Below are 15,722 nucleotides of genomic sequence, written 5' to 3'. Positions count from 1 at the left end.
TATTGACCCGAATTGGAAATTCTTGGTAAATATTTGTTCAACCCTATAGAATTTTTTTTTCTGACTAATAGACAAAATAATTGTCACTGTACTTGTCTACTCTTGTGGAAATCTCCTGGGTCATGTGTCCCGACTACGGACACTGGGACTTACAACCACTTTCTTTCTCAGCTCTGGTGTCAGGCAGTTGTGTGTGGTAGCCGAAATTGAAGAGAACTTCGTGCCACAGTATCAAGGAGCATTATGTACCTCGAAGGTCTGAATTTACTTTGGTGTGTAATTTAAAAGACAATAGGTTTTGGGGTCATTATATACCACCTTGTGTTATTTCTTTGATGTCAAAAGTAGGCAAGAATGCTGTAGACTTGAAGATCATCATTTTGGCCACCCGGTCAGTATTCTGCATTCCCGGGAAGATCAGATTTATCATCAAGGTCTACGGCCACGTTTACTTACATCTATCTCTGGTAGTAGAGTCCATACTGCTTTTATGTGGGAAAAACTTATATGGCCTTCTTACCAGTAAAGCAATGACCTCGGGATTAACCGGACCATGAACCAGCCATAAAGGAGCACATTAGACAGCTGACATTTCCCTGACATTCATTTAAGCATTGGGAAATACAGGACCACTAAGTTAATGAGCAATGCTCTTTTGCACGGCATGTGAGCCATGAAACAAAGCCCCACGGGACAGTGATAACAAGAAAGCCAATACTCACATCTGGTGCTCGAGATTATCCCTTAGCTCAAGGAAGAGATGGTTGATCTCCCAGGGAAGCCCAGTTAACGCCTTTCTCTTAATTATTGATTATATTTATATTGATGCTTTTCCGTACCATTAGTGGATAAAACTGTAAAGGGTCAACTATCTATGTAAGACACTCTAATAATACATATATAACACACTTCATAAATAGAAGACTGTATATTTGGTTGGAGCAAAACCAAGGCAGGCAATTTGGTTATGTACAAAAAAAAAAAAAAAAAAAAAGCCGCAAAACATACCAAGAAAACGTTTTAAAAATCCCATTCATTACAATGTAACATCAGGCAGCCCAAAAAAAAACAACGGCCATACACTTAAGGCTTATGCATAAGGGTGTAATTAAATGAGGCACATAGGGAGGCAGGGAGAGCAAAACATTCAATAACCCCCAATGGATACATATTTTAACCATTAAGGTGACAGAACGCATTTGTTTTCCCACCACAACCCCTGGGATGATATTTTGTTAATGTTGGAATTTTTCCAATTTAGTGATCAATAGTCACTGATAATCCTGGCTAGCCAAACAGCTATCAGCGCACAAACATTAGTGTTCATTTTGTGATCCCAATAGTTTCCTGACCACATAGTAACGTGGTACGGCATATGTACGGTAAGCTATACCGAAGGTTCTGTACATCTATGGTGCGGTTGTCCAAGCCTCGAGACAGACAAGATAAGGATGTCACAAATTACAATGTCAAGTGCCAAATTACCATGAGAAAGGTATAATTCAGTACTATACATCAATGCCTGCTTGTGCCTCTCCTAATGAAAATACTGAAAACCAAAACTCTCTGTGGAGCCCTAACAGCACATGGACATGGGTTGTCTTCATGAGGCAAACACTTTAATGAAAATCACCTTGTGGTCTAGCGTGATGAAGCATTGACTGTTTTTCTGCTCCACTGACTGGGTTCTGCTGTGGTTCCTATTCTAGGTACACTCTAGGGATCGGGGACAATTGGCAATTTCCACTCGCCCCACCACCACCAACAACAAATTTATTCCTGCCCGCAAGCCTTTTACTAGACAAAGCTAGAAGAGGCATCATTTCTTGGTGTGTAGCCAGTGTGATTTGTCAACCAATATGGTGATCAAGACACAAATTACAGTGGTGAGTAGCTAAAACTAGGTAAAAGAAGCTACAGAGTAACTAAACGCTCTTTGTTAAAAAACTAAAATATTGTTGGAAAAATACTGACTACCGAAACTTAAGTGCCCTTTAAAATGCATACAGTAGCTGATAACAATCTTCAAACTCTGACAGTTGTTTCGTATTACTGTTCTGTGAGGCTAGGGGAATGTGCTCCTTTTACTATCTCTCAGGCTGTTATTTCCTCTTTATCAGATGTTCTTCCAACATCAAAGTGCTGCCCATATCACATGCAACTGTATCCTCCTGTTGCAGGTTTCTCTTTTTACACCCACCGCAACATACAGTACGCCTCGTAACCCGCCAATATATTTTTATTTTCCAATTGACTTGAAGTCAAAGACCCTCAGGAGTGAACAGAGGGAGAATACAGAACAGTGCATTAAAATCTGGACCCCCCTCCCAAAAAGTTCAGAATATACCTTAAAGGAGACATTATTGTTTTACCTTTTTTACACTACATATATCCTCCTGTAACTGGAACCATAGCAACCCCAGTTAAAGGCCATGAAAAATAACCTTGACAAGTGAGAATTATCCCAATCATGTGAACAAAGAAAATAGTAGCACTGATACGGTGTCTATCGTATACACTCTGCCCATTGACTAATGTGTACATAACTAAGGGCAAAACATATACATATATATATATATATATATATTATTAAAGCCCCACAGGGAGGCATGGATGGCCAACAGCCACGCCGGCACCGTGTTGGGCATGGTTGTCAAATTGCTCATTCATGGCCGCTGGTTGTTTCGTGTAAAAGGGCGCATTCATTAATGGACGCATGATTTTGCAGGTAGACAACAGTGGGGACTTACCATTATGAGTTATCAACAAGCTTGTCCAGGAAAACACAATTAAGAAAAAGTTTGACAGAAGAGGATTAGGCTCTGTTCAAGTGACTAATTAAAAAATAACATTTACCAGTAACTCCTAAAAAAATTGGGAACATAATGACAAACTTTTGACAAACATAATGGCTTCCATTTTTCCATAATTCATCGCAGATGTGACGGAGCAGTCATTATCCATCTTATATTTACATCCAAAACAGCATAAGTGACTAATTAAAAAATTAGTATCTCTACAAATTGGGCACAGATGAAAAACAACGAATAGACAAAAATTATATACTAAAGTTACCAGGACTTATTGCTCACGGAGGAGACAAGGAATGATCAACTCCAAAACTACCAGTCATATTGGTCAATAAAGTATGACATTGGTCCAGTAATCTCCCGTTTGCCGTTATGCAACTCTCCTATTAAGATATTGTGTTGTAGAATTATGCCCAATTACATAGCACCCGTTTAAGATGAACAAGAAAATAAATCTTCCATGACACATGGTTTTTGGGCGCTAAGATTTTCATTCTAATAAAAAGTGTGTTCTATGACATCACCTATGTACCGACTATGTAACCTATAGAATATCAGGCGCATATTCCGCTGGATATTCTATAACTAGCTAGGACACCTCTGCTAACTGATAGAGATATACTCTATTTGATGTAATAAGGTGCTTGGTTTTTTTGTTTTATATACATACTAGACACTACATATATGCAAATGCATTTAATGAGGATATATGCACGTATACAAAGATCATAAATTTAACCTACATAGATAAATGGAATGGGGTGTGAACTCCCTGCATTATATCCATCTAGGTATAATCCTGCTGCAACACTTAGGTCCCAAGGTCTATGGCCTTCCCTTAGCTTTTCTGTGGTGTTAAAGAGGCTCTGTCACCAGATTTTGCAACCCCTATCTGCTATTGCAGCAGATAGGCGCTGCAATGTAGATTACAGTAACGTTTTTATTTTTAAAAAACGAGCATTTTTGGCCAAGTTATGACCATTTTTGTAGTTATGCAAATGAGGCTTGCAAAAGTCCAAGTGGGTGTGTTTAAAAGTAAAAGTCCAAGTGGGCGTGTATTATGTGCGTACATCGGGGCGTTTTTAATAATTTTACTAGCTGGGCGTTCTGATGAGAAGTATCATCCACTTCTCTTCACAACGCCCAGCTTCTGCCAGATCACGCTGTGACGTCACTCACAGGTCCTGCATCGTGTCGGCCACATCGGCACCAGAGGCTACAGTTGATTCTGCAGCAGCATCAGCGTTTGCAGGTAAGTAGCTACATCGACTTACCTGCTAACGCCGATGCTGCTGCAGAATCAACTGTAGCCTCTGGTGCCGATGTGTCCTCGCTCGTCTGACACGATGCAGGACCTGTGAGTGACGTCACAGCGTGATCTGGCAGAAGCTGGGCGTTCTGAAGAGAAGTGGATGATACTTCTCATCAGAACGCCCAGCTAGTAAAAGTATTAAAAACGCCCCGATGTACGCACATAATACACGCCCACTTGGACTTTTACTTTTAAACACGCCCACTTGGACTTTTGCAAGCCTCATTTGCATAAATACAAAAATGGTCATAACTTGGCCAAAAATGCTCGTTTTTTTAAAAATAAAAACGTTACTGTAATCTACATTGCAGTGCATATCTGCTGCAATAGCAGATAGGGGTTGCAAAATCTGGTGACAGAGCCTCTTTAAGTAATGGCGGGTAGTTATAATTCATATGTGAGAGGCGAGGAACAGATCCCCCAGTAGTTTGATGTAACATGTCATCCCCACTGATTTTTACCGGCCAATGAAATCCGCTGTTTGGACATAGACGAGCATTGCTTTGGGGACGTGTCCTCCCTAGACACCAGTGTCAAAGTGACGACACATGTACTTCAGCCCGCTCCCTGCATAGGACATTGTGGAGCAAGTTAGGCTCTGACTCATTTTGCTCTGATGCGATATGTTGGGATGGTGGTCGTAGTCTTCTGGACTGCATATAAAATAGGAAGGAGTAGAGTGACAAGGGCCCCTCCGAGCCAAAATATGTTTTTATTGGTATTTAAGTCTGTTATGTAGTATGGTTTTGTGTGGTTGTATTCCCCCCCCCCTTCCCCTCTTTTTTCCAAATGTAGTGAAATGGTACTTACCTTATGGGACGTCCCCTATGTAAGCTGTACAAGTTGGTACGAGCGGGTTCCAGTTTTTTCTGTCTCCAGGCAGATGTTTCCTGGTGAACAGCTGATTGGACGAGGTCAGCTGTGCTGTTGGCATGAGCAGGTTCCAGAATATTCTATCTCCAGGCAGTTTTCTCCTAGGTACAGATGATTGGTTATGGGAATTCCAAAACGGCGGGAATCTGTACTATAAAGGAGTGAGCATCTTCGTGGTCAAGCAGTCGTCTGGAGCCATTTGGACCGTCGCCCACCCACCCTCCCTTAGGTCTGAATTTCCCTTCCGTCACGATGTTTGTTAGAGGGATTTTGTCACCCAGCTAATGCTGGGCCGACTTGGTATTTTATTATAAAAGCTGGATTTTTTATTGGTTTATTGATTTCAATTTATGGTTATTTATATATTTTAAGTATTATAGATTTTATGTTACCCTTAATAAACATTGTGGCCTTTATTATCCAATGATTCTATTGTCCGTTTTCTTTTAATGTGGTTTATTTTGTAGGGTCTGTGATATCATGTCATCGGACGGAAAACCTCAACACCAAAGCTACGCCCTACCTGCCCAGTTTTACTGAACTGGAATGGTAGTTATCTGCTGTGTTCTGCCAGTCTCCTGATGAATCCTAGGACACATATGAGAGGAAATGCGTTGAAAGCCCTGGTAGTCTGAATTTAGGGTGAAATTATTGTAGATTAGGTTACACAGTACAATGATCCGGAATGAGCGTTCCTATGAACGCTCGTTTGCTCGATCATTGGCCCGTATAAAAGGGCCTTTAATTGCAGTCTGTTAACTCTAGCAAAATCAAATGTCACAGTGACATTAAATTGCACCACAAATTCTCGATGCGTTCCCATGGATGCTACTGTTGCCATATTGCAAGCAGCAGAGCCTAAGTAATCGAATGCGAGTCCTGTGATGTCAATTACATGAGCAAGCATGTGCTAAGGTGTTCAGTGCATTTATCATATACGTGTTTTTTTTTACATTATATATAGCATTGCGCTCTAGGTTAGAAATGGATCTAATGTGGGGGGGGGGGTCAGACATTGGAATGTTAGAACTGCAATTAATGACACTTTCTACTTGCATCCCAGAGGAAATGATTATTGCTCTCTAGTAATAGTTAGAACTCTTCATGTCAGTAAAGGTTAGCGCAAGGAAACTTAAGTGGAGACATGATCGGACAGCATTCTTTTGACCCAGCCTCACTGTATCTGGGCTATTATTTAAATGAAAAGTAAAAACACTAAGGCCTCATGCACACGACCGTAGCCATGTGCACGCCCGTGATTTTCAGGTTGGCCGGCAGCAGACTGTCAGCCGCAAGCACTGCAATGCACATGGCCGCGGCCATTATTTTCAATGAAGCCCCGAAGGGCTTATTCAGACGAACGTATAATAGGTCCGTGCAACGCGCGTGATTTTCATGCGCCTCGCACGGACCTATGTTAGTCTATGGGGCCGTTTAGACTGCCCGTGAGTTTCACGCAGCGTGTGTCCGCTGCGTAAAACTCACGACATGTCCTATATTTGTGCGTTGTTCACGCATCACGAACCCATTGAAGTCAATGGGTGTGTGAAAATCACGCGCAGCACACGGAAGCACTTCCGTGTGACGCGCGTGATTCGCGCAACAGCAGTAAAAACTATGAATGAAAACAGAAAAACACCACGTGCTTTTCTGTTTACAAACATACAGTGTGCCATAATGATGGCGGCTGCGCAAAAATCCTGCAGCCACGCATAATACGCGGCTGACACACGCCGCAGTTTTTGCGCGCGCAAAACGCACACACTCGTGTAAATCCGGCCTTATAGTAAGAAACGGAAATACATTGAATTACACATCTTGCATGTATTACAAGCCAGAGGCTCAAGTGTTTCAGAGCTAAAATCTACCAAAACTCCATGCTGGGCCAAAATCTTCCCAGATGACCAAAGCAAATTTTGTGAAGTCTTGGGGTATGTGCACACACAAAATCAAAAACAATCTGAAAATACGGAGCTGTTTTCAAGGGAAAACACCTCCTGATTTTCAGAAGTTTTTTAAGCCACTCGCGATTTTAGCTGCGTTTTTTTAGCTGTTTTGAGTCAATGAAAAATGTCTCCAAAAACATCCCAAGAAGTGACATGCACTTCTTATTCGTGGCCGTCTTTTTACGTGCCTTTTTTGGAAAACGAGGCATAAAAAAGCGCCCCGTTGGAACAGAACGCCGAATTTCCCATTGAAATCAATGGGCAGATGTTTGTAGGAGTTCTGCTTCCGATTTTTCAGGCGTTTTTCGAGGCCCCGAAATACGCCTGAAAACACTCCGTGTGAACATACCCTCATACCATGCTTCTATTGCATGTCCGAGGCTGCCAGGTATATTGACGTCTTTGAAATCCTAAGCTGGATAGAAAATTCTTCGCAGCATGACTTGATTTTTTTCAGCTTGATAAGAAGAAAAAAAAAAAAGGAAACTTTGCAGTATACGAACGAGGGCGCATGGAGAATCAATTGCAGAATGCATGGCCACTGTATGGAGGCACACAGAGTCCCTATGCAATTTCCTGATTTTAGGTGGCAATACATATAAATACCCTAGTCAAAACTTCTCAACCACTGAAATGGATGAAAACACTTATGGAAACAATAGAGGCCCTTCGAAGTAACAATATCATTCTTACATATGTGTTTTTCCAGATAGACAAGTAAAAACAAACAAAATACCCTGCAGTGAAGAAATGTGTGAAGTTGGAATGCTCTTCTCAGCAAGACATTTAATTAGAAACCTATAGACCTATATACAAGCGACATTTACAGAACAAAGTACAGTGTTTCCATAACGGTGCTGGTAAACGTAGACGGGGATAGGTGATATTCACAACATGTATTCCACCTCGTAATTAAGGCTTTCTTCTGTAACCAATATGTTTTCAATTATAGTACTAACATTTCAACCACGCCATTCACATGCCAAATAAAGAGAAAAAGTCTACTGGCTTCAGAGCTGAAATCTAGCATTCTTTGTATCTATACACAAACAGTTTGTCACCAGGACGGACCCCATTTATTAGGAGCATCTATTAGAAGCTCTCTAACAAACTCAGTAAGTGCTCTGTTATAAACACTTGCTCTATACAAATTAGGGTATGTTCACACGCTTAACAAAAAACGGCTGGAAATACGGAGCTGTTTTCAAGGGTAAACAGCCTCTGATTTTCAGCCGTTTTTTTATGCAACTAGCAGTTTTTGCAGCGTTTTTTACGGACCTTTTTGGTGCGGTTTTCCTATTGAGTCAATGAAAAACGGCTCAAGAAGTGACATGCACTTTCTTTTACGAGTTTTTTTTACGCGGCCGTTTTTAAAAAACGTACCGTGGGAACGGAACGCCGTTTTTCCCATTGAAATCAATGGGCAGATGTTTAGAGGCGTTTTGCGCGGACATTTTGCACGCGCGTTGCACAGACCTATATTAGTCTATGGGGCCGTGCAGACATGTCCGTGATTTTTACTCAGCGTGAGTCCGCTGAAAAAAAGTCACGACATGTCCGTTCTTTGGGCGTTTTGCGCGAATCACGCACCCATTGAAGTCAATGGGTGCGTGAAAACCACGCATGTCACACGGAAGCAGTTCCGTGCGAACAGCGTGATTCGCGCAACAGCTGTCAAAAGGATGAATGAAAACGTGCTTTTCTGTTTACAAACATCCAAATGGAGTGTCATAATGATGGCGGCTGCGCGAAAAGCACGCAGTCGCTCATCATATGCTGCTGCCACACAGAGCTGTTAAGTGGCTTTTGCGCACGCAAAACGCCACATTTTTGCGTGCGCAAAAATGCCACGCTCGTGTGAACCCAGCCTGAGTGTACGTGCACACGACAACGCCAAATACGTCTGAAATTACAGAGCTGTTTTCAGGAAAAAACAGCTCCTGAATATCAGATGTTTTTACAAGTGCACGCTTTTTTTGGCGGCGTCTTTTACGAACGTAATTGGAGCTGGTTTTCATTGGAGTCAATGAAAAACAGCTCCAATTACGTCCCAAGAAGTGTCCTGCACTTCTTTGACGCGGGCAAAATTTTACGCGCCGTCTTTTGACAGCGACGCGTAAAATGACAGCTCGTCTGCACAGAACATCGTAAGACCCATTGCAGGCAATGGGCAGATGTTTGCCAACGTATTGGAGCCGTCTTTTCAGGCGTAAAACGCCTCCATTACATCTGAAAAGTGGTCATGTGAACACACCCTTATGCTGCATTCACACACAGCTGTTTTGCTGCAGATTTTGTGTCTGGGTTTGCAGATCAATTATCTATCTGCAGTGGAATATAGCAGCAGGAAAGGATGAGATTTGAACATACAAACACTCATGATATGGGAATTGTTCACGTAGAAAATGACCTGCGGTCTAGATATTTAAATGTTCATTTCTGCTGCGGAAAGTGAACAGATTTGTTGCAAATGTTCCCCACTGAAGAAGAAATCCACAACTAAATCAAAGTGTTGCAGATTTTACTGCAGATTGCCTGATAGAAGTCCAGAGTTTACAAGTAAAAAAAACAAAAACAAAAAACACAATATTCCCTTCTACTGACACTCCAGTGGCAATGCTTCCCTGGTCCCTGCCGGCCTCTGGTCACCTGGTCTATCGCGGTGAGGCCTCATGCACACGGCCGTGCCCGTAATCACGGTCCACGATTACTAGCACGGCCAGCCACCTACATTTTTGGCCCATGCTCCCATATAAAGTATGGGAACCACGGTCTGTAAAAAGCAAAAGATAGGACACGTCCTATCTTTTGCAGAGGCTTTCTACGGTTATAGGGACAGAAATTGGAAAATTACTGAATGAAAATAGATAAATAATAAAATATGAAAAAAAAATGTGAATTGATTATTGTTCTAATCATCGCTAGACACCGATTGTCTCTGCTGTAAAAGATGACTCAGGTGAAGAATCTCTAACCATCAGAACATGAAGCTTTGTAATACAGGAGAATACATACAGAAAGTACAGTAACAATTTTGGAATGTTTGCAATGTTCAAATTGCAGGAAGCTCATATTTTCCCTTCTTAATTCGATGAGTGCAGGTGAATGTATGCAAGATGAGCTGAGAAAAGCAGATGTGCACCTCACATAAGGCAGGACTGGACAAATCCCAGGAGCCAGGTAAACCGTACAGGTAAGAGTAAAGGCCCTTTTACACACGACGAATATAGGCCGAACAAGCGTTCACAGAACCGATCATTGCCGCATGTGAACAAGACAACGATCTGCCGATGAATGAGCAAACACTCATATGCAGTTTTCAATGTCTTTGGCAGTAAGAAGTAGATCCAAAAAGGAAAAAAAGTAACAGCTTCAAAAATAACTTCTGACATGTCATGGTCCAAAAACAGAGACCCCCACTAAAATGAAGCAGCAGAAGCGCTCGGATGAGCGCTGTGCTGCTTGGTTTTTGATCAGCTTTCCCCGGAAAGCCGAGCGGTGTACAGACTCATAGGCTTTCTATTGAGTCCATACAGTGCTCCAAGAAATGCCGATCACAACGATCGCTTTGCTCATAACAGCAGCGCTTACGCGCCGACTGTGAGGGGCTCCGTTGTACAGCTAGAGACAGCTGATATCACGGAGCTTTCACCCGGAGACCACTCAGTGTGGTCTCCGGTCATGTGATCGCTGTGACAGCATGTCATAGCGATCACATTGCTCCTCCCAGCAGCGCTTGTGCACCAACAGGAAGGTGCTCAGCTATGTGAACGCTGTGACAGCTTGTCACAGCGATCACATCCATGCCGACGGTAAGGAGCTCCATGATACAGCTGTCTAGACAGCTGTATCACCGAGCTTCGGAGTAGTCTCTGGTCAGGTGATCGCTGTGACAGCCTGTCACAGCGATCACCAGTTGAATCTTCTCCTCTCTGGCAGACTGCCAGAGAGAAGAATAATGTAATGTAAAAAAAAAAAAAAAAAACACACAGACACACTTTTCAATAACATTTTTCTCTATAAATAAATTTGTCTATCTGCAACATGGCGACTTTGGCCATGCACGACACAGGTCGACCAGCCAAAGATCGCTATGTCCGGTAGCCTACATTACATGTAATAAAAGTCACTGTGAATCGCGGACACACTTGTAGCAGCAGTTCACAGTATTACAGTATACACTTGAATGGTAGAAGGCTGTAATACTGTGAACCGACCGCCGGTGTCCGCGATTCACAGTGTGAGCAGTAAAGGAAATGAAGGGGAAGTAGCGCTCGTATAAGGACTGTGGTCCCTTCAAAACAGCCGATCGACAGGGGTGCCGGGTGTCGGTCCCTGACCGATCAGATATTGAGGATCCTGAGGATAGGCCATCAGTTTTTGTGGACTTTTGTGGACTGGGAACGTCACAACATCTGTCATGGTCGTATGGTCTCCGCTTTGGAAATTTTTTCTCTAAAACCCAGTTTGCGCACCATTCTTTGTAAGCGCCACCTTGCGCCCAGCGTGTAAGACAGACACACATATTTGGCATCGTTGAAGTCGGTAGAAGTTGACAAATATGTATTCAGGTGTGCACCAGATGTAAAAAAAAAAAAACATCATCTAAAATCACACATTCACATTTTTTTTCAACTTTATTTTCCATTTTTTCTTCCATATTTTTTTAAAAATTAAAATATATCTATTATTTTTTTTTACACAATATGGAAGCCCAATATGTTCTGAAAAGAACAAGACCAAAATACATGTAGATTGGAAGAGTAATAGATGAACAATTTTCTTTTTAAATTATTTTCATGGCTAAAACTTGAAAATGGGCCTGGTCAGGAAGGGGGGTAAAGCTCCTGGTCAGGAAGTGGTTAAGAATGGAACAATAAAGGCTATATTTACGTTTGCGTTGCAAGCTCTGTTCTAAGCCTACGTCGCAAATTCTGTCAGATTTGACAAAAACTTTAATGAAACCGACAGGCCCCATTATAAGTCAATGGTGTCCATCGGGCGCCGGTGGTAACCGTTTAACAACAAATCTGACCGTGAATCATGGCTTCCGTTATAAACAGAAGCCGCAATACAAATGTAAACAGAGGCTATGTTGACATACCGTATGCGTTCGTCAGATTTGATGGCAAGAACAAAGATGCATGAGTGACAGAAACCCGACAGACCCCTAATGCAAGTCAATGGAGCACGTCTTGTGCTGTTGGAATCCATTGTATGGTGGATCTGACACAGCGTTCTGGCTTCCGTTATAAATGGTTCTGGAGCAAATTCTTGGACTGGGTAAATTATCTATAGGCATCTCTGACAGTTTTTATACAGGACTTAGTTTTGAGGGGTGTATATCTTTAAACCCATAAACACCCAGATATATTCCTAACCCCCACCATAGACCTAATAATAATAGGCGATAATATATACGGCACGTATCCGTTTTCTGATTCAGAGACAACAAGGTAAGCGTCTCAGCTTGTTCATCAAGTCACTGACATAGAAGACAAGAAAACGGTGACCCAGCAAAGCGCAGCGCATACACTCATAAATATTCGATGTAGTTTCCATCCACTAAGTGCTCACTAACCAATTACCCATTCAGTCAGCATTGGGGGAGGGGTTATCAAGACTGTGGAAATTGTCACTGGTGATAAACCAAGTTAGATTCATCAGCAAGTGTCACCCTCAATAGTAACAAATAAGAGCGAAAAAACAAGTGACAGTAAAATCTTCACAGGAAGCACGACATCAACTGTTACAAAATGACTTACTCTAAACATCGTCCAACAATATAACGCAGCAAGTCATGCACTGAGTATTACTGGGCGAAGATGATATCAAGACGTACTAACGGTACAAGTGTTTCAAATGGACATGGTTTATTCGTTTTCCTTATTTGTTTTTTACACTACCATAGTGGCTGAAAACGCTAAGTTCTCCTTCTCACAAATCCGCGCCTCGACATTTCGGGAGACTCCGCCCCCTTACTCATGCGTATAGGTGAGACCGGCTGAGAGGCTTAAATAGTAGAGAAATCATTTTTAAACTTTAAAACAGATTACTTCAGCATAAGTTAGTCACGACCAATAGGTTACTTACATTTCCTGATTTCTTTTTTAACTGTATAAAAAACGAAAAAAAAAAAGTCTACGCTCACAGAAAAACTTTAAAACTGCTGGCCTCCATTAACCCTTTCGGTTCCAAAGTTTCCCATTTTGTTATCCAAAATACTTCTCTTAGCAATGATAGTTTTTTTATTTTCTTCATTTTCCTTACTTTCCAACCGTTTTAATATTCGCCATCTTAAAACTGCACACTTTCATTGTAATGCAATTAGTAAGGCCTTATTCCCACCGTGCAGATTTGGCATTAATTTTTTTAAGCCAAAATCAGAATTTGATCAAGGAGAACAGACCATAAGGCCTTCCTTTATATATTTCTTCTGTTTAAAGGCTATGCACACCTTAGACATTTTTATTTACAAAAAAATGATTTCAATCAATGTGATTAATGCAAGTTTCTAAATACATTTTATTGAAAATTATTTTTACTTTGAGCGGCACTGACGGGTTTAGTGCCAGCGGGTCCTGCGTGTCTATAACACACAGGATCCACCTGTTATCCATCACATCTAAGTTACAACTTAGATGTGATCGGTAACAGCTCGATCCTGAATGTCAGAGACACACACAGGACCCGCTGACACTAAACCCGTCAGTGCCGCTGACCTGACAGATACAGGTTTCAGTGCTACATACAGCTGCTCTGTATACAGAATACAAAGCAGCTGTAACTCAAAAAGTAAAAATTTATACATTTTTATTTAAAATATATATATATATATATATATATATATATATATATATATATATATATAGGTGTACATAGCCTTTAAAGGGAACCTGTCACCAGCATTTCACCTATTAAACCGACTATACCTGGTGGTAGTGGGTGAAAAATCATTTCTATATAACCTATAATTGTCTTCTTAGTCGCTTGTGTAGCTTTAGTATTTAGCTTTTTAGTGTTCCCACACCGTATGCTAATTAGCAGAAAAGAGTCAGATTTTCATTTGAAAAGAGTCAAATCTTCGTTTGGAAAGAGTCATATCTTCATTCCTCAAGTCTTTCCAAGTTTACCCCGCCTCCTTACTTTTGATTGACAGCTCCTCGCCTTCCCCCAGCACACAAAATCCTGCGCTTGTGCATTGATGTCCTTTTTTGGTGTTTGCGCACAAAGGGACACCGCATAATTACGATAAAAGGCGCAAAACGTTTGCAGACCGATATTTACAGTCGGAAGAGGAGTTTAGGAGCGGGGATAACGGCAATGAACTTTTTATAGCAGCGGCCAGTGAGGGAGAAGTAAAGTTCAATAGGTGAAATGCTGGTGACAGGTTCCCTTTAAGTTCCGTTCCAGGCTTTGGCTTAACAAAATATCTCCCGCTTTGGAGCAAAATTTAAAAAGGTACATTAACAAGTATGTTAATATGTAATTATGACCTTGTAAAGCAAATGTTTATATTTTCCAGATAGTCCCCATTTAAGCATTGAACATTTTCATTCAGTCCCATTGCCACAGGTGTATAAAATCCAGCACATAGCCATGCAATCTGCCTTTACAAATATTTGTGAAAGAATGGGTCGTTATAAAGCTCACCGATCTCCAGCGTGGTCCTGTAATAGGACGCCACTGTTGTAACAAGTCAGTACGTGAAATTTCTTCCCTCCTAGATATTCCATGATTAACTGTGAGTGGTATTATTGCAAAGTGGAAGTGTTTCGGAACCACAGCAACTCAGCCATGAAGTGTCAGACCACATAAAGTTACAGCGCGGGGTCGCCAAGTGCTGAGGCGCATAGTGTATAAAAGTCACCAACACTCAATTGCGGACTCAATAACTGCAGAGCTCCAAACCTCCTCTGGCATTAACATCTGCACAAAAACCTGTGTGCCAGGAGCTTCATGACATGGGTTTCCATGGTTGAGCAGCTGCATGCAAGCCTTACATCAGCAAGCATAATGCCAAGTGTCGGATGGAGTGGTGTGAAGCACGCCGCCACTGGACTCTGGAGTAGTGAAAACCGAACGATGAATCACGCTTCTCTATCTTGCAGTCTGATGGACGAGTCTGGATTTGGCGAATGCCAGAAGAATGTTACCAGTCTGACTGCATTGTGCCAACTGTAAAGTTTGGTGGAGGAGGGATAATGCCATGGTTTAGGCCCCTTAGTTCCAGTGAAGGGAAATCTTAACGCTTCAGCATACCAAGACATTTTCGACAATTGTAGCTTCCAAGTTTGTGGTAACAGTTTGGGGTTCGGCCCTTTTCTGTTCCAGCATGACTGTGCCCCAGTCCACAAAGCAAGGTCCATAAAGACATGTTTGGTGAATTTGATGTGGTAGAACTTGACTGGCCCTCACAGAGCCCTGACCTCAACCTTATTGGACACCTTTGGGATGAACTAAAACGGAGATTGTGAACCAGGTCTCGTCCAACCTTAATGTCGGACCTCACAAATGGTATTCTGGATGAATGGGAAAAAATTCCTACAGATACGCCAAAATCTGGTAGAAAGCCTTCCTGAACGAGTGGAAGCTGTTTTAGATGCATGGGGGGGCCAAATACATATTAACGTCTATGGATTTAGAATGGAATATTATAAAAGCCCCTGTAGATTTAGGTCCCATGCACACGACCGTAAAATCGTCTGTAACTACGGTCCGTAATTACAGACCCATTCATTTCTATGGCCGACGGACACCTTCCCGTATATTTACCCCAAA

This window comes from Rhinoderma darwinii, chromosome 5 (assembly GCF_050947455.1).
Source record: "Rhinoderma darwinii isolate aRhiDar2 chromosome 5, aRhiDar2.hap1, whole genome shotgun sequence".
Classification (NCBI taxonomy): Eukaryota; Metazoa; Chordata; class Amphibia; order Anura; family Rhinodermatidae; genus Rhinoderma; species Rhinoderma darwinii.
Note: the sequence above shows the minus strand (reverse complement) of the source record.